Genomic DNA, 19,394 nt, shown 5'->3' on the forward strand with positions numbered 1-19,394 from the left:
AAATGATACATTAGGCTTTATTGCAAAGAGATTGGAGTAAGGAAATATTGCAACAATTACATACAGTCAAAGCACAGTTTTTGTCTCCTTACCTAATGAAAGATAAATTTGCCTAAGAAGGAGTGCAATAAAAGTTCACAAACTGATTTTTGGAATATGGGAATTGTCCTCTTATTGGAGCTTGAGTATACTGGGACTATATTCCCAAGAATGTAGAAAAATGAGAAATGATCTTGCTAAAGCATATGGAATTCATAGAGCTTTTGATGGCGATAGGATGTTTCCCCTATCAGGGTGTCTAGAACTATCTGTCACAATCTCAGCTGACCACCGAGCCATTTAGGGTTTCCATGAGAAATTTCTTCACTCAAAGTGTTGTGAATTTTTGGAATTTTACTTCCCAGATCACTTCTGATGTTCAGTATATTCAAGACAATGATCAATAAGTTTACAATTCTAAATGGATCAAAGGTCATGGGGATCAGGTACAGGCAAGCTAAAAGACCAGCCATGATGCTATTGAATGAAAGGGAGACTTGAGGGATAAATAGTCTACTCTGTTCCTGATTTTTATGTTCTTACGTTCAAACAAAAATTGGCATGGACTGAACAATGAATAGAGGGGAATAACAAGGACTAGTGGAGAAAGACAGAGAGATAAAAGATGCAGATTGCTTCTGGAAACCGCATTTGGCCAAGGTTTCAGTGTCATCAGAAAATTCCATTAGCAATTTCTAAAATGCAGAAGCTTAGCACTGACAATACAAACTTGACCTGTCTCAGGTAATGAAAATAGATACAACCAAGTTTATAAAGCAGTTTTCTAACTGGAATTGATGAGGTGGTGTTAAACCTTAGTACAGTTTAGTAACAACCTTTCTCTCTCTGAGATGAAGAATATAAATGTGCAGAGGACAACGACAACATGTTTTAAAACAACCTGACAAAGGGTGGAATATATTGCCCTAACTAAACAGCTACATACATAAACAATAACACCATGTGCTAAGTTGTAAACAAGGGCATTCATAATAATAGGAAAAATTAAATACTCAGAAATGAAGTAGGAAACATTGACCCTGCCTTATTGGCATAACATAGTAACTCCCAGTTTTAATATTATCAAATATACATGTGATATACACCAAATGTCTATTTAAAAGCAGCAATTTAGCTAGTTGAGTTGTGAGCTCTGTGTGATTTGTGAGTAGAGGGAAGGGGAAAACTGGCAATGATTACAAACGATCTGATTGGGTTTCAAGTAAACTCAGAGATGAGGGGCTGAACTTCTCCTAAATTCGGCTAAGTGTCAATGTTAAGGAGTTTCATGGAGGATTTCTCTCTGTGAGCTCGAGCGAGTTTTCATGTGCTCACCTCATTAAGAACACAATGCCAATCTGGCATTATCTTATGCTCAGCAGCAGCAACAGAAGAAGCAATGTATCTCCGCACTTTATCCTCTGAGGCTCAGGCATATTGAGTCATCATTGCAGACACTAGTTCCGTGCCCCACTCCATGTCCCCTCCATTGAAGGTAGATGCTGCTGGCTGTCAATGAGGTCCTCGGCCCACATTATCTCTCTCCCAGCTATGCTCTATCTTTTCCTCCCTCACACATGTTAAGTTGCCCCTACCTTCACTATTATTATCTCGTCCGCATACCAGCATGCTGCCTCCAATTGAGCTCCTTAGCTTCTCTCCCACAGCACTGGCCCCAGATAACCCCTCTTTGACATTTAGTGGACAGACCCCCATGACTACAGAGCCCCATGGCCCCACCCTTGACCAATTCAGAGAGACAGCCAGGACTGACTGGTGACCAGGCCCTTGACTGATCTTTGTGCAGCTCTCTAACTCACCTTCTGCAACTCCCTAGTCTGGTTGTACTGGACCTACAGGGCTGACTGTGGACACTCCCCAGACTGTAGGGTGTGGATCCGCTGACCCTGACCAACCTCCAGCAGCCGTCTGACTGTCTCCAAGCCCTGGACTGATATTGGATGCTATTGTTGACTTACTGTACCAGGACCTCCTTTTGACTTGGCTGAGGACCACTGCTCTTAGACTTTAAAACATGGGTGTTTGACTGATGAGCCAGCAGTATATTTGCTGCTGGTACATGATACAGGTGTGAGATTGATTCGTGACAGTGATTTACTGCAACATATCTGCCCTCTTTACTGATAACAATCACAGCAAGCTGCCTGGCTTTGTATTGTCTGTGCTAAAAGACAACACAAGAGGAAAAACCAGGAGCATTTAAACTCTGGCTGAAGAGACAAAGCACACGAAGGCATTGATGCTGTGAGCAGCCAAGTGGTCACAAACCATTCTGAGAGAGCAATTGTGGATCCTTGAGATGCAATCCGTTCCAGTCAATAAGTTGGAGACCTGTAGCTGTGCACAAAGTGTCCTGGCAAAATATTCCAATGAAAGGTGCTGGTGATCTCCAAAGTGCAGTATTGAAGTGCATTCTGTACTGTACATGGATCAGAGTTATGTCATGAGGGTGTGGAGAAGCAGGTACCTGTCAGATGCCAAGGTCTGTAGACAGGGAGTTAGCTGCAGGTTCAGCCTTTCAATGTAAAGGAACCCCCTAAACCTTCAAGTTCATTTCTGCCTTGCACTCCCTGTCAACTCAGTCAGGTTTGAGCCATGTTCCCTTTATTTAATACTCACATTAATCCAGAGCCCCAAGCTTACAGCTTGGTTAATGCAAACATCTTTATACACTTGCCCCAGAGCAGGGGAGCTGAGACTCAAGCTCATCTGCTCCCATCGGCTTTCTTTCTCTTTTTCTTTTTACTTTGATTTATTCTTCTTTTAACTCCGGAGAGTGGCAGGGTGAAGGAGGAGGTCTTCTCAACAGAAGCACAACAGAAGTACAGTAACTTGTAAGTTCTGAATGAAGTAGCAATACATAAAAATACAAGCTAAGGCAGTAATGTTATGATCATCTCAGAATTTGCAAAGTGAATTAGCACTAAAAAAGCAAACTGAGAGCTCTGAGATATATCCTGTTCCGAGGCCTATGACAGGTACCTGTTCCTGGGTGCAAAGTGGCCCGGTAGCAACCTTGCTAGGTAAGCTGCCGGTGAGCTCCAAAATGCAGTATTGAAGTGGTGAACTCTATTGTAAGTTAGTCTGAAATGTGACATGATGATGTGGTGAGGCTGGTTCTTTACCAATGCCAACCTCCATGGATGGAGGCTGCAGACAGTTGCTGCCCGTGGGGTGTGCCCTGAGATATTAGTGAGAACTGACCAAGACAGATGTACACTGACAAGCTGTAGTTACCAGATAGCTCCTCTGACTTTCAATTGTCGCCTTCAAGTTTCTCCCTGGTACCTGGGAAAATAGCAATGTGTGTACAAATGAGGTGAGCTTAGGTATTAATGGGGTGTTAATTCAAGCAAAAATGCCATTTTGCCACTCACTAGAGAAAGCTAACTGTTGAAACCTGATGTGGAAAATCAGACTCCTTTTTCTTGATGGCGAGAATCTTATTTTTCCTAACTGTTCCCCACATTGTTAAAAAGTTGGGAAAATTCTGCCAAAGCACCCAGATGCGATCTTGAGAATTAAGAAGGAATTGGAGCACACATTAGGTTATGTGAAGACTCTGGCTTGCTTATTTTATTTATTCATTCACAGGATGTAGGCTGCTCTGGCTTGGTTAGCATTTATTGTCCAACTCTAATTGACCAGAGGAAGGGTCACCGGACCCGAAATGTTAACTCTGATTTTTTCTTCACAGCTGCTGCCAGACCTGCTGAGCTTTTCTAGCAACTTGGTTTTTGTTTCTAATTGCCCGGAGGGCCATAAAGAGTCAACCACTGCTCTGTGGGTCTGGAGTCACATGTACACCAGACCAAGTTAGGCGAGCAGTTTCATTCCCTAAAGGGTTTTATTGAACCAGACAGATTTTTTTCCCAATAATTGACAATGGTTTCATAGTCATCATTCGAATCTTGATTCAAGATTTTAATTGAATTCATGTTCTACTATCCATGGCAGGATTTGAACACATATCCTCGGGGCATTACCTTGGTCTCTGGATTTATGGACTATAGCAATAATACCATTAGGCTATCACCTCCCCAAATTCCCTATTCCTGTCTATTCTGCATTAAAATTCAGCTCTGTTAATGTTAGTGCACAACATATTAAGAATGTTTCATGTATACATTTTCTTGGTGTTTTAACTGAAGTGCTGGCCCACTGAAAATAAATAGGTTTGCATCTATTTATGAAGGAATTTAATATGAATGGATTAATCATTAATCACTTGATTGCTAGTCGTCAGAAGAGTAGATTTTATAAATGAGTGCTCCTGGTGCAGAGCTTTGTGTGAATAGAGTGTATGTCAGGAAATGGGGTGTGGAGATCAGAACACCTTGAATGATTTATATCCAAAATAATAGATGGAAAATCATGGAGTGACAATGTCATAGAATCAATGCAGAAAGAGGCCATTTGGCCTGTTCAGTCTGCACCAACCTACCAAAGAGCATCTCAACCAGAGCCCTATGCTATCCCAGTAAAACCTACGTTTATCATCACTAATCCACCTAGCCTGCACACTACAGACAATTTAGCATGGCCAGTCCACTTAACATATCCATCTTCGGACTGTGTGAGGAAACCCACACAGAGAGGGGGAGAAAGTGCAAACTCCACACAGACAGTCACCCAAGTCTGGAATTGAGCCGTGGTCCCTGGCACCAGGAGGCAGCTGTGCTAACCACTGGGCCAAGATGCCACCCAGATACAGGTCCAGATTCCCAACTGTTTACTCCTTTAATGAGATAGGAACATTGATTTGTAAAACTTACCTCAAAGACAATAGTTTAAGGATTCACATCACATCTTCCTGCAGCAGTCACAGGATCTGATGTTATCACATGCCCATTTGTTATTGCTCTTCTAGGTTTTGTTTTTTTCCCCAGTAAATAACTCCAAGACATCTCTTCTTATTAATAAAAACCACATATGATATATATTTGGTGTTTATTTCAAGTTTCTATAGTACTGCAGAGAAACGTAAAAATCTAAATGATAAATGTCATGGAAAAGGCAAGGATCCATACTATGAACAGGCAGTTATTAACTGAAATATGCCAACAACTGTGATGTGTGGTATATTGAAACCAAAGAGGATCTAAATTAATATAACCAAATTGTGGAATCTGGGAATATGTCAAGAAAGTTTGAGAACCCATCACTTCTGCTGCTTTTAGATCTTTGACATCAGCCATCTGGATTCTTGCTGCCAAAATGGACCAAGTGGAGTTCAAGGTAATTACAGGAGGGCTAGGACCCTGACTACATAGCATTCCTTATTAAGTGAAATTAGGAAGAATATATTATTCGGTAACATAATTGCAACTCAGTAATGAGCTGCCAGCAACTCATGCCCGGCTGACCATTTTGTTGGGTCGAAGGGCTTGTTTCTGCTCTGTATTGTCCTTTGTTCTATATGCTTTAGGGTATTAGGGCAAAACCTAATTGTTCCATCTTTGAACTTCGCCAATAACTTTACTCATGTTCTATTTGAAAAAAGCAGCATATTGGACTTGAAACGTTAACTCTGTTTCTTTCTCCACAGATACTGCCAGACCTGCTGTGTTTCTCCAGCAGTCTCTGTGTTTGTTTCCAATTTCCATCATCTGCAGTATTTTGCATTCATTTTACTGATTTCTCTTAGTCTCAGTGTTCCGAGCTCGAGAAATAAAACTCCCAGAATTGTGTCACTCCTGTTCTGCTCCTCGACATAAATCAAAGCATTTCAGTCTGAAAACCAATATATCCTTTCTAATTAGAACTGTAAAATTATGCTTCATCAATTCTGTGACCCTTCAATGTTTGGCTTCAACTTCATGCTAAGCTGCATTGACATAAAGCACAAACTTAAGTTCTTTCATGAACCGGTGCAATTTTACTGCGTAATAGAAGGTATCTTTGCATTGTTTCCATCATAACATAATTCCGTACTTGTAATTAAGAGAATAATGAGAATAACTAGTATTTATATTATCAAAATTGTTCCTGCCTGCAGAAATAAACATTTGTAATAAGGATGTCAAATCTTCCAGCTGTGAGTAGCCTGATTTAAGATAATTGAAATGGTGTACAAATTATATTAAAATAATTAATAGTTTAATTCATTGCTTTCCTAATAAATTAAATATTGTTGCTATGAAGACAAATTTTAAATGTGTCTACTAGTACCAACAAAAGCATTCAATGCAATTTAGAGAGTCTTCCTGAACAACACATTCAACCTTGTGAATTGATACGTGTTTTGGGAATACATGTTTTTCACTCTCCCTGTCTGCACTTTGCGGGGACCATTCCCTCCGGGGCACCATAGGTCATTCCTCGATGACCACCAACACCACCTCCCCTTCCCACAGCACCTTCCCACGTAGTTGCAGAAGGGACTACACCTGCCTCTTCACCTCTTCCCTGCTCACCATCCAAGGGTCTAAACAGTCTGTCTGGCAGCATCTGTGAAGGAAAAAACCTGCCCCATAGAATTCATCTCTTCCTACCTTGACTCAGTCTTCTCTCCCCTGGTCCAATCCCTGCCCATATACATCCATGATTCCTCTGATGCCTTACGCCGGTTTAAAAACTTCCAATTTGCCGGTTCCAGCTGTCTCCTCTTTACCATCAGGTAAGAGGGGTGGCCATGGATACCTGCATGGACCCTAGTTATGCCGGTCTCTTTACGGGGTACGTGCAACATTCCTTGTTCCAGTCCTATTCTGGCTCCCACCCACAACTCTTTCTCCGATACATTGATGATATCATTGGTGCTGCTTCCCTCTCTCATCTGGAATTGGAAAACTTCATCAATTTTGCCTCCAATTTCCACCCTGCCCTCACTTTCACCTGGTCTATCTCTGACTCCTCTCTTTCCTTGTTCGATATTTCTGTTTCCATTTCTGGAGATAGACTGTATCCACTACAAACCCACTGACTCCCACAGCTACCTGGAGTATACATCCTCACACCTTGCTTGCTGTAAAGACTCCATCCCATTCTCTCAGTTCCTCCATCTCCATCGTGTATGCTTAGACGAGGCCAACTTCGACAAGGAAGCCTTCAAAATGTCCACCTTTTTCCTCAACCGAGGATTCCCCAGCTCCGTTGTCGACAGGGCCCTCAACCAGGTCTGGCCCATTTCCCACACTTCCGCACTCACCCTTTCTCTTCGCTCCCACAATAGCGATAGGGTCCTCCTTGCTCTTACCTACCATCCCATCAGCATCCTCATCCAGAAAATCACCAGATGCCATTTCCACCACCTCCAGCAAGATGCCACCACCAGACACATATTCCCCTCCCCTCCCTTGTCCACCTTCCGCAGGGACCATTCCCTCCGGGACACCCTGATCCACACTTCCTTCACCCCCAACACCCCCCCACAGCCCTACGGCACCTTCCCTTGTAACCGGCGAAGGTGCAACACCTACCCCTTTACCTCCTCTCTCCCCAGTATCCAAGGGCCCAAACATACCTTCCAGGTGAAGCAACACTTAACCTGCACTTTCCAGAGTATAGTCTACTGTATTCGTTGCTCACAATGTGGTCTCCTCTACATTGGAGAAACGAAGCGTAGCCTGGGTGACTGCTTCGCAGAACATCTACGTTCTGATCACAGAAACGACCCTGAGCTACCTGTTGCCTGCCACTTTAATACACTACCCTGTTCCCTGGCCAACATCTCTGTCTCTGGCTTGCTGCAGTGTTCTAGCAAAGCTCAGTGCAAGCCGGAAGAACAACACCTCATTTTCTGCTTGGGGACCCTGCAGCCCTCCGGACTCAATATCAAGTTCAATAATTTTAGGGCCTGAACTCTCCCATGTCCCAGCCCCCTACCCCACACACAAGGCCTTGTTACCACATACACAACATCAGACGCCACTTCTGCCACCTCCAGCGAGATGCCACCACCAGACACATATTCTCCTCCCCTCCTTTGTCCGCCTTTCGCAGGGACCGTTCCTTCCAGGACACCCCGGTCCACACTTCCTTCACCCCCAATACCTCCCCAAAGCCCTACGGCACCTTTCCCTGTAGCCGGCGAAGGTGCAAAACCTGCCCATTTACCTCCTCCCTCCCCTCTATCCAAGAGCCCAAATATACCTTCCAGGTGAAGCAACTCTCCATCTGCGCTTCCCAGAATCTAGTCTACTGCATTCGCTGCTCACAATGTGGTCTCCACTACACTGGGGAAACAAAGCGTAGACTTGGCGACCGCATTGCAGAACATGTACGTTCTGCTTGCAAAAAAGACCCTGAACTACCTGTTGCCTGCCACTTAAACACACCACCCTGCTCCCTGGCCAACATCTCTGTCTCTGGCTTGCTGCAGTGTTCTAGCAAAGCCCAATGCAAGTTGGAGAAACAACACCTCATTTTCTGCTTGGGGATCCTGCAGCCCTCCAGAATCAATATTGAGTTCAATAATTTTAGGGCCCAAACTCTCCCCATGTCCCAGCCCCCTACCCCACACACCAGGCCTTGTTACCACATAGCCTGCCATTACACACCCCCTGTTGTTAGTCACTAATAGTCCCCATTAACAATTATTCACTCTCCCAGCCTGATCATTAGCAACTCCTTTGTCTGTCCAACTACCTTTCTCTCTCTTTGGGTTCTATCCTATCGTTTACTCCCTACCCCAACCACCTCCCTATTTTCTGCATATAAACTGACGTTTTCCCAGCCACCATCAGTTCTGAGGAAGGGTCACTGGACCTGAAACGTTAACTCTGCTTTTTCCTTCACAGATGCTGCCAGACCTGCTGAGCTTTTCCAGCAACTTTGTTTTTGTTCCTGATTTACAGCATCCACAATTCTTTTGGTCTAAACAGTCTTTCTAGATGAAGCAGCAATTCACCTGTACCTCCTCCAATCTGGCCTATTGCATTCACTGCACCCAATGTGACTTACTCTACCTTGGAGAAACCAAACGCAGACTGGCTGGGTGACTGCTTTGCAGAACACTGCTGGTCCGTGCTCAAGGGTGTGTGTCTGAAACAAAAACTGAAATTGCTGGAGAAACTCAACAGGTCTGCCAGCATCTGTGGAGAGAAAGCAGAGTTAATATTTTGGATCCAATGACCCTTCTTCAGTACGGTTCTGAAGAAGGGTCACTGGACCCAAAGAATTAACTCTGCTTTCTCTCCATTGATGCTGCCTGACCTACTGAGTTTTTTCCGGCAATTTGATTGATTGATTTATTGTTGTCGCATGTTTCTGCTTCTGATTCCCAGCATCGGCAGTTCTTTGCCTTTTTTGTTGGGGGTCTGTCAGAACTTGACTGAGGACTATTCTCCTGAGACTTTGAGACCTGGCCACTCAGTTGATGTTGTGTATGCAGCTGCCCTGTGGTGCAGAATGCTGTATAGCAACGTGTTCGCCCCCTTGACTGATAACTGCTAGCAGGCATGGAAAGCTACCTGGCTTTGTGCCTGCACAAAAAGGCAAGCTAAGACAAAAGTACTGTGAGCATTTAAGTTCTGGCTGAGGGGACAGAGCACATTAAGGCAAGACAAGTGCACTGGGAGCACTGAAGAAGGCACAACGTAACAGAGCACTATGAGAGTGAGCGAGGAGCCCAGAGCTGCACCCTGTCCATTGCATCTGTAGCAAAAGCATCTAAACTTGCTGAAGACTTTACTTCATCCAAAGCTATGTAATGTGAACTGAATAACAATGCAACAGGAATTTGAATCCCATTTGCTTCAGGGTCTAGTTCCAAGCTTGACAATTCTAATTGGATGTTGATTCCTTGCATTTGTGTCAGACTCTGCTATTGTCCCATAGGTTTGAGCTTGTCTCGACTTGTTCGTATGAGAAGGGGGGCTGTGGGATAGATGAGCGAAATGACCGTAATACTATGGTACAGGAATCTGTAGAGGGGGAGCCAAAAGAAACCTTGTGGTAATAGAGACAGCATTGTCAAAGGGATTGACACAGTTCTCTGCAGTGAAGAGTGTGAATTCAGATGACTGTGTTGACTACTGGTTCATGATATCTGCTTTGGGCTGGAGAAGTACTTGCAGTAGGAGGGGGAGAATCTAGCTGTTGTGGCTCCTGTAGGCCCCAATGACATAGGTAGAACTAGGAAAGACATTCTGCACAATCAGTATGAAGATCTAGGCACCAAATTAAGATGCAGAATTTCAAAGATAATCTCTGGATTATTACCTGAGCCATGAACAAGTTGGCATAGGTAAATAAGGTTAAAGAGATGAATGTGTAGGAGAAGTCAATTTTGGTTCGTGAGGCACTGACACCAATACTGGGGAAAGTAAGATCTGTACTGGTGGGAGAGTCTACTTCTGAAGCATACCGGGATTGATATTTTTGCAAACTGGATAACGAGCAGAATGGGTTTTAAATTAAAGAGTGGGAGCAGAGGCCTAAAATTTAGGAAGTTGTGGTGAATCAAAGTGTGGGGAAAATGCAACCAAAACAAAACTAATGTGAGAAATGACAAACAGACAATGACAGGAAGGGACAGGGAATATAGATCTAAGAGAAGATCTTCAGATAAGAGAGATTCCAAAAATAATGAAAGGGGAAAGCTTAAGGTATTGTATTTGAGCACATATAGCACTCAAAACAAAACAGATGAACTAGGAGCACAAATTAATAGAAATAAGTACGACCTAGTGTCGTTATGAGATGTGGCTGCCGGATGACCTAGATTGAAATGTGAATATCACCATGTATGTGAAATTTAGAAAGGACAGGAAATGAGGAATGGGTGCAGGAATGACTTTTTTAGGCTGGCAGGATGTCATGACTTCTTGCCACAGAGTGTGTAAGGTGCTAGGGCCTCAACTCTTTCCAATTTATATACGTAATTTGAATGAAGAGATCAAAGATACAGTAGCTAAATTTGGTGATGAGAAAAAGATAGGTAGGAAAGTAAGTTGTAAATAGGTCATAAGGAGCCTACAAAGGGATATAGATAGGTTAAGTGAGTGGGCAAATATCAGACAACTGGAGTATATTGTGGGAAAATGTGAAATTGTCCATTTTAGCAGTAAGAGGAATTGAATGCAAGAGTTGGGAAATTATCCTTCAGTAATACAGGGAATACACCTGGAGTGCTGTGTACAATATTGGTCACCATACTTATAGAAGGGTGTTAATGTATTGGAAGCAGTTCAGTGAAGGTTTACTACATTAATACCTGGAATAAGTGGATTGCCTTAAGAGGAAAGGCTAGACAGACTAAGTCAATATCTTCCAGACTTTAGAAATGTCAGAGGTGATTTGATTGAAGCAGATAAGATCCTGAAGGATCTTGACTGGGTTGATGATGAAAGCATGTTTCCACTTGTGGAAGAACCTAGAACTAATGGTCATAGTTTAAAAGTAAGGGAGTGCCCTGTTAAAACAGAGATGAGGTAACTTTTTTTTTCTCTCAGAGGTAGAGAGTTTTTGAAATTTCCTTTCCCAAAAAGCAGTGGATGATAAACCAGAAACAGAGAGTGAGGATAAATGCGTTTTTTCTGGGTGGCAGGTAGTGACTGATGCTGTTTCACAGGGATCAGTGCTTGGCACCAGCTATTCACAAAATATATACAAATGATTTGGATGAGGGAACCAAATTCATTATTTTCCAGTTTGCTGATGACACAAACTAGGTGGGATTGTGAGTTGTGAGGAGGATGCAAGGAATCTTTAGAGCGATCTAAATAAGTGAAGTGTGAGCCAAACATATGGCAGATGCGGTATAATGCAGATACATGTGAAGTTATCCATTTTAGTGGGAAAAAAAAAATAAAAGGCAGGGTGTTATTTAAATGGCGACGTATTAGGAAATGTGGATGTATAAAAAAATCTGGTTATCCTTCTACACCAGGCAACAAAATTAAGCAGGCAGATGCAGCAAGCAAGCAGGAAGGGATGTGACATGTTGGCCTTCACTACAAGAGGATTTGAATCCAGAAATAGGGGTTACCTACTGCAGTTATACAGGGCTTCAGCAAGGCTCTATTTGGCGCATTATGTTCAATTTTGGTCTCCCTACGGAGGATATATTTGCCATAAAGGGAGCACAGTGAAGGTTTATTGGTAATGACAATATTGCTGTATGAGGAGAGATTGGTTTTGCTGGGTCTGTTATTCACTAGAGTTTAAAGGATGAGACGGGATGTGATTGAAACATATAAAATTCTAACACGGTTGGACAAACTAGATGTAGGGAGCAAGTTTCCCAATGTCAGGGAGTCTAAGAACCAGGGGTCACAGTCTCAGGATAAGGGATAAGCTATTTAGTATTGAGATGAGGGAACATTTCCTCACTCTGAAAGTGGTCAACCGGCAGAATTCATTACCACAAGAGGCTGTGGAGGTCCGGTCATTAAATATATTCAAGCAAGAGATTGATAGATTTTTAGCTGTTAAAGCCATCAAAATGTGTGTAGAGTGAGTAGGAATAAAGCATTGCGATAGAGGATCAGCCGTAATCATATTAAATGGGTCAAAGGACTGAATAGCCTGCTCCAGCTCCAGTTCCTCTGTTTCAATGTGTCTATTAACTTCACTTCAGCTTTCCATGATTATGGGTAAAGCTGTGACTTTTACTGTAACTAAATCATTACCCAGGTGTTAAATGAATTCGGTCCATAGATAATTTCGTAACTACTCCAACTCACTCTAATCTAGATAATAAGTCATACTCCAACTGCTCTTTGTACAGTGCAACCAGAATACGCTCTTTCAAATTTACAAACACCTTGTCTTTCATTGAACTCTCTGAAGGGATGATGTGGAGGTGAAATCTAAATCCTTCTCCAGCAAAAGAATCTAAGCAGTTCCCATGCCCCTTAGTATAGTTAATGTATTAGTTGAATCATTGGAAGAAAAAGGGGTCATTTGGACAAAAATACCCTTTATATCTCTCACCTACACTATTCACCTCACCTGCACTCAGAGCAGATTTTCCCTCTGGTTTCCTGGTTGCAGTTAAAGCTACAATTTGATTTGTGATATTTCCTATTTGAGTTTCCTTATCAGACTCACTCTTACAAACCCCAACAAGTCCCGTGGATTTCCAACATTCTGTACAAAGGGGTCTCCATTTATCACAATAGAAACACTTAGGCTTCGATTTTCACCTCCAGTTTCAGTACCCTCATTTCTGATCTGAGGAGGACATATTTAGACATTCCTAGCTATCTTACCTAGCTAGGCACTTGCATTCCTTTCCTTCTCCCATTTTCAATCCTTTTCAAATATGGGGATGGGGTGATGGGAAAAAATGTTTAGTTTTATGGATCAGCTCATAACCATCAGCTACCATTGTGGCCTAACTAGCAGTTGCAACCCTTTGGTCTTCAACATGAGTTTGTATTACAAAATGTAGTGAGTTTTTAAGTTATTCCAAGAGAATCATCACTGAGAAATTTGTGTATAGTTTTAACTCCTAATACTCATAACCACTAAACAAAATAACTTTGTTTAACCCTTTCATATTGTCTGTTGGCTTGTCCCAGACATTTGCTTTAATTTTGAAACTTTTGCCCATGTACTTTAGGAACTAACTCAGATGCACCCAGAGCAGCCTATTTCACAGTGTCAAAATCCATAGAAACCTCCTCGGAAGGTGAATCATAGATTTCCTGTGATCTACCTGTCTACATACTCTGCTTGGACATTGACCAGTTTACCTTCACTCACTTCATTGATTTACTATTCTCGCAATTATATATAGGATGCATCCACATCCTTTTCCTCAAATTTTCCTAAGGCCTGTACAAAACAAAATATTTCCTTACAGGACTTCAAATTATGATTTAGATTATCCTCAACCAAACCTTCTTCAGCTTCTGAGAACTCCTTATTTAAGTGCATCATTTCCAGCTTAAATTCATTTTTTCTTCTTCTCTCTATACTTTGAATCTTCAGTTCCAGCCTTCTTATCTACATTTCTCTTCTTTTCATTCCAATGCTCTTTCCTTAATTTTTCCCACGTTTTAGAATCCATCCCCCTTTCTGTTTTTTTTATTTCCAGCTGATTCATTTTCTTCCTTATGTTTAAAGTATTTTAAATGTAACTCAATATTAACTGATCCAAATATCTCACTATTTGGAGTACCTGGTCTCTCTTGCATTTCTATGATGGCCAGATGCTGTATTAGTCCTTCAATTATCTCTACCTTCTTAACTGTAGTAGACAATTTGACTTCTAATTTTGTTTTTGCTACTTAATTTTGTTGTCTAGTCCCTCCTTGAACAAGTTCGACAACTCCAACCAGAAAATTATGAATGAATTTGCCCAGGTGTCCTATAACAAAATGGGCAATCACTACGTACAAGCTGGTACCAATGTAAACAGTCTCAACTTTATTAGGAAACAAGTTACAATAGCCTTTAATACTAAACAATACTATTTCTAATACTATTCAGTCCCTTAAGCTTACAATACTTCTGGAGCCTCTTGTAGATTTACGCAGTCACTCTCTGTCTGTGGGACTGTGAAGCTGCTTTCTCTCTTCCTCTCACTCTTCAGACTGTCGGCTGATCTCTGCCTTTTCCCACCCCAGCCTCCTCAGAAGGTCTCCTTCCAATCTGCAGCTAAATCTTATTTTTTACACCTTTTCCCCTAGCTTCTGGAATTTTCTATATCTTTAGTCAATCAGGAGATCCTGCTTAATGGCTACTGATGGTTTGGTTGGCTTGTTAGTTGCTAAATGTCCTGTTAATGTTCATTCCATTTTTTTAGGCTTGAGCCCCTGGTTCTTGGTTGTTAACATGCATCCCGTCTTTGTTTAATTGATACATTTATCCACGATGACAGTTGACAGGCTGTTTCTTTTACACTACGCTAAAGTCTTTAGCACCTGGTTGCTGTTTGTGTCTGGTTTCTGGGTTTGGCACTTCAGAGTTTTACTTGGCCAATGTATTCCCTCATTGTTTGGCCAAATTAGCAATCTGTGTTTTAACAGCCAGGGGGTTGCTACACTTCCCACCAGCTTAACTTTTGTCAGATCTTGCAAATTCATTATTGGTAATTCTTCTAGCTGCAGGAAGGTTTTAGCAGCTTGCAATGCCATCTTATTTAATAATGCAAAACTTTGTGTTTGTCCTTTTGCTCTTTGTTACTTAACCTAATGCCAAACCGAGTCTTAGATTGCCCTTGTTATGTAATATTCTGGCAAAGACTCCCTAACTATTTATATGATTCACTTGGATGAATGCACAAGCATCAAGCCCCATTGTTCCTGGAGTCACCACAAATGTGCAAATTTAGTTAAATTACCAAAATGCCCAATTTACTCAACTGCCTGATTCAGGTTCAAAGAAGTATATATCAGGAGAATTGTCATTTCCAAAGAAAATAACAATTTATTGTAACCAAATTGATTTTCTTTACCAATAATAAAAAAAGACATGAAAAATGAATTGTGAATTTATGACTACAAAACTTAAACTTTACCCTTTGTAAATTCCCACACACATGCAAACTGAGGCACAAAGATACATAGACAAGACTCAAATATTATAGGTATAGAGAAAAAAAATCGTCAGGGAAACACTTCTTTATCATCAGTTCAGATTACAAACCTGGAAGGATCATTTTCACAATCCTTTCTATTTTTCCATGATTATCTGCACAGACGTGATCAGTCTTTAGTTCATTGGTTAATTATTGGAACTTGGGTCTTTCTTTTCCCTTTGGGTTTCATGATTATTTCTTTCAGAATGCAGTTTTCCTGCTCCCTTGACCATGCATTAGAGAGACCAACTTTACAGAATGGGACAGAGAGAGATAGATGTTGATGCATCCAATTTCTGGAGGATTCTCCTTGCTCCTATCTGCATTTTCCTCACAAGGTCTGTGTTATGATACAGCAGGACCAATTAGGTGGTCGTTACTATGCTGACCTCTCCTGAACCCACAATTGATGGTGCCAGTTTCTCAGGTATCAATTTTCCCAAGAAGTAATATTATCTCATATGCATCAGTTAGCCTCACCTGTTTATCAAGCAAACAACTCCTTACATGATCCTGCCTTTTAAAAACAACACCCATTTTGCTCACTTTCAGTCCATAATCCAAAATATAAACATATGTGGATGTTTACAGGCACTTATATGAGGAAATACAAATTTCAGATTGTGGTTTAATACAGTTCTGCTCCTGTTGACAATCCACAGGGTCACATGAAGACTCAGTTTTGAGTTGTTAGATCTGTTCTGAATCTATCTTAGTTAGCACAAGAAGTACTGCCAAATAACATGGTGGAGGCTATACTCAGTGTGAAGATGGAATTAAGTGGTCATTCCTACCTATTTGTCATTAACAGTTAGGACAGGTAGATTTGTGAGTAGGAATTCAAAATGTGGTTCCATTTCTTGATTCCCTCATTACCATAAAATCTGTCAGATTTGTCTGTCAGGACGTTTCCAGCTCAGTCAGTATTGGTGCTGTCAAGCTACTCTTATTGGTATAAATTGAAGTGCTCCACAGAAGCCATTTTATGTGTTTCTTACACTAAGAACGTCTTCTAATTAATGTTCCTCGTGGAGGAGTACTGATTCATCAATTGAGCGTGCATGGTGGAGCTGGAGCTTTCCTTGTCCATGTTTGACCATGTTGATGCCATGAGTCTTCCCAGGGTCCAGAGTCAATGTTGCGAACTCCCAGGGAGCTCATTCCCAATTGCATACGTCTATGTTGCCACCTCTGATGGGTTTGCCCTATCAATGAGACACTAGGCATAGCAGCAGAAGAAGGCCCTTTGGCCCATCGTGCCTGCTGCACTATTCAATGAGACCATGGCTGATCTAATAGTCTCAACTTCACTTTCATGTCTGTTCCCTTAAGCCCTGATTCCCTTGCTGATTAAAAAATGATACCCAGGCATGGCAATGGTGTTGTCTAGGACATTGTTTGTAAGGCTTGATTCTGTTAGTATGCCTTTGTAGACATCCTAACCAGTCTATAAGTTACATACAAATGTAGAAATTATGTGCATACAATAAGATTATGGATGATTTGATTACCCCAAGTTCCCGACTACTCCTAATGACCATTCACCATACTGCTTATAAAGTATCTAATTGCCTCTGCTTTAAAAATATTCAGTCTGCATCCACCACCCTTGGAGTACGAGAGTTGCAAAGACATGTGGCCCTCTTAATTTCTGCCTTAAATGTATGACTCCCTTTATATTTAAACAGTAACCCCTAGTTTAAGTTCCTCCCACAAGGCGAAATGTCTTTTTCATATCAACCCTGTGAAATTCCTTCAAGATCTTATATATCTCAATCAAATCACCTTTTACACTTCAAATCACCAGTGGATACAAGCCTAGCCTGTCCAATCTTGCCTCATTAGTAAAGCTGGCCTTTCCAGATAATTAAGCCAGTAAACCTTTTCTGAATCTCTTCTAATGAATTTACATTCTCCTTATAATAAGGCAGACCAATACCATACACAATTCTTCAAATGGGGTCTCACCAATGTCCTGCATAATTGAAACATAGAATCCCTACAGTATGGAAGCAGGCTATTTGGTTAATTTAGTCCCTACCAACCCCCAAAGAGCTTCCTACCCAGACCCACTCCTCTGCCATATTCCCAGTAATCCCACATTTTCCATGGCTAATCTACTTAGCCTGCACATCCCTGGACACTATGGGCAATTTAGCATGGCCAATCCACCTAACCTGCACATTTTTGGACTGTGGGAGGAAACCGGAGCAACTGGAGGAAACCGACACAGACACGGGGAGAATATGCAAACTCCACACAGACAGTTGCCTAAGATGGAATTTAACCAAGGTTCCTGGCGCTGTAAGGCAGCAGTGCTAACCACTGAGTCACCTCGCCACCCATAACCTTTCTATTTTTGCATTCTATTTTTCTCACAATAAATGCTAATATCCCATTAGCTTTCCTATTTAAGTTTAGTGTCTGCATACGAACGTTTGCAATTCATGCACCAGGATACCCAGATCATTCTGCATCACAGAGTTCTGTAACATATCACCATTTGGATATCACTTCTTGTTTTATTCTGTCTGCTAAAATGGACAATTTCATATTTTCCCATATTTGCCTAATCTTTGCCTACTCACTTAACTTATCTATATTTCTTTGTAGCTTCTTTGGTACTGCTGAGAAGCCTGTTAGGAACTCTCATAGGGTAGTTAAGAGTCAATCACATTGCTATGAGTCTGAGTCAGGTGTAGGCCAGGCCAAATAAGGATGACAGGCTTTTTTCACCATAAACCAGATGGGTTTTTATGATAATTGGCGATACCTTTCTAGCACCATCATCAGCTTTCAATTTCCAACCACTGATCAATTGGTATACTTTTGGAATATTTGTTCAATTGTGATCTCCCTGCTCTAGGAAATATGTTCTTAAACTTGAAAGCATTCAGAAAAAGATTTACAAGGATGTTGCTGGAGTTGGAGGGTTTGAGCTATAGGGTTAGGCTGGAGCTATTTTCCCTAGAGCATTGGAGACTGAGGGGTGACCGTATAGAAGTTAATAAAATCTTGAGGAGCATGGATAGAATGAATAGCCAAGGCCTTTCTCCCAAAGTAGGGGAGTCCAAAACTAGAGGGCGTAGGTTTAAGGTGAGAGGGAAAAAATTTAGAAGCGATCTAAGGGGCAACTTTTTCACGCAGAGCGTGGTGTGTGTATGCAATGAGCTGCCAGAGGAAGTGGTGGAGGCTAGTATTTTTAAAAGGCATCTGGATAGGTATATGAATAGGAAGGGTTTAGAGGGAAATGGGCCAAATGCTGGCAAATGGAAGTAGATTAAGGTATCTGGTTGGCATGGACGAGTTGGATGGAAGGGTCTGTTTCTGTGCTGTACAGCTCTATGACCCTATAGTAGACATTGATATTCAGAATTCTTTCTGTATTATTTGAAATAGAAATAAATCCTTATTTCATTTTTAACATTTGACTTTATTTGAATAAAAACAAGTTAATGAAAAACATGGCAGTTAGGGGAACCTCACAGTTTAGACCTGGGCATGGTCAATTCTGGGTACCTGGCCTGAATCAAGTGATTTGTTTCTTTAACCAGCAAAAAACAATTCTCAAAAAAGTGATCCCACGTAGCCTGGAAATAACTCATTTACATTTTAAATCTCCATTTCTTATTGCAATTTAACCAATCCGATCAATACTGTGAACTTGTAATGTGTGGAAACTTGTCCCCAAAGTGTGTAAGATGTGTAAAAGATTTGAAGCGTTAAAAGAAGTTATTTTTTTTTAGGGGAGTCCACAAGAAATAATAACCTTTAAGTTAAAACCCATTCATGGTGATGTCAATATGTACTTATTCACATGAATGGTAGTGGAAATCTGAAATCCCCAGCTTCAAGAAACTGT

This window comes from Rhincodon typus, chromosome 2 (genome assembly GCF_021869965.1).
Source record: "Rhincodon typus isolate 14 chromosome 2, sRhiTyp1.1, whole genome shotgun sequence".
Taxonomy (NCBI): Eukaryota; Metazoa; Chordata; class Chondrichthyes; order Orectolobiformes; family Rhincodontidae; genus Rhincodon; species Rhincodon typus.